We start from the raw sequence: 863 nt of genomic DNA on the forward strand, positions 1-863 counted from the left end.
CGGCCGTGGCCTGAAGTTAGGTACCATCGCGGCATTTGCCTGGAGGAGAAGTGGGAAACCACGGAAAACCACTTCCAGGATGGCTGAGGTGGGAATTGATCCCACCTCTACTCATTTGACCTCCCGAGGGTGAGTGGACACCGTTCCAGCCCTGATAAAACTTTTCAAATTTCGTGGCAGAGCCGGGAATCGAACCCGGGCCTCCGGGGCTGGCAGCTAATTACGCTAACCACTACATCTTTGGATTAAGGAATTTACTCGTGTTCCGAATAAATACAGTGAAGAGTGCTGCTGTGTGGTAGCAGAGGAAGGAACCAGCTCTCTCTTTGATCGTGATCTCCTTTCGAAACACGAACTGCTGATGAAAGGAAGACCGTGGGAACTAGCTTAGAGAAACGTGTTTGAAGAGCATCTTTTATCACGGGTCTGCTCAGTGCGATGGTGGTGTAATGGTGAGCATAGTTGCCTTCCAAGCAGTTGATCCGGGTTCGATTCCCGGCCATCGCACATATTTTAATCCTTCTAATCGTCTTTAAGTTGTTGTGATTATTGTTTTAAGAGGCAATACAACTAGGCAATCAAGCTTTGCATGACACTAATCGGAGGGAAAGTATGGCAGGGATCCGACACTTCAAGAAATAATGAAGGTATCGGCCAAAGGAAGACAAGGGCCTCGAAGCGCGTGAAACTGAAAGACTCCCTAACCCTCGAATGCTCTAATAGCGCCGGGGTCGGAAAAACACAAGAGTTGACCAAGAGAGGTCAGATAAGACAGACGAAAGTGAGAAGCCTGGCACATGTACGTGGAAACAATGCCATGGCTCAGCTAAGTGCCCCGTGGTCACCAATCCATGCTTCCAAAT

The 863-nt window shown here is 48.9% G+C and overlaps 1 non-coding gene across 1 annotated transcript; it reads left to right on the forward strand.

The window, feature by feature from the left end:
• Positions 1–435: 435 nt before the first annotated feature.
• TRNAG-UCC (transfer RNA glycine (anticodon UCC)) lies at positions 436–507 on the forward strand. The gene has a single exon. It is a non-coding gene; the product is annotated as a tRNA-Gly (tRNA).
• Positions 508–863: the final 356 nt, after the last annotated feature.

This window comes from Anabrus simplex, chromosome 1, assembly GCF_040414725.1.
Source record: "Anabrus simplex isolate iqAnaSimp1 chromosome 1, ASM4041472v1, whole genome shotgun sequence".
Lineage (NCBI taxonomy): Eukaryota > Metazoa > Arthropoda > Insecta > Orthoptera > Tettigoniidae > Anabrus > Anabrus simplex.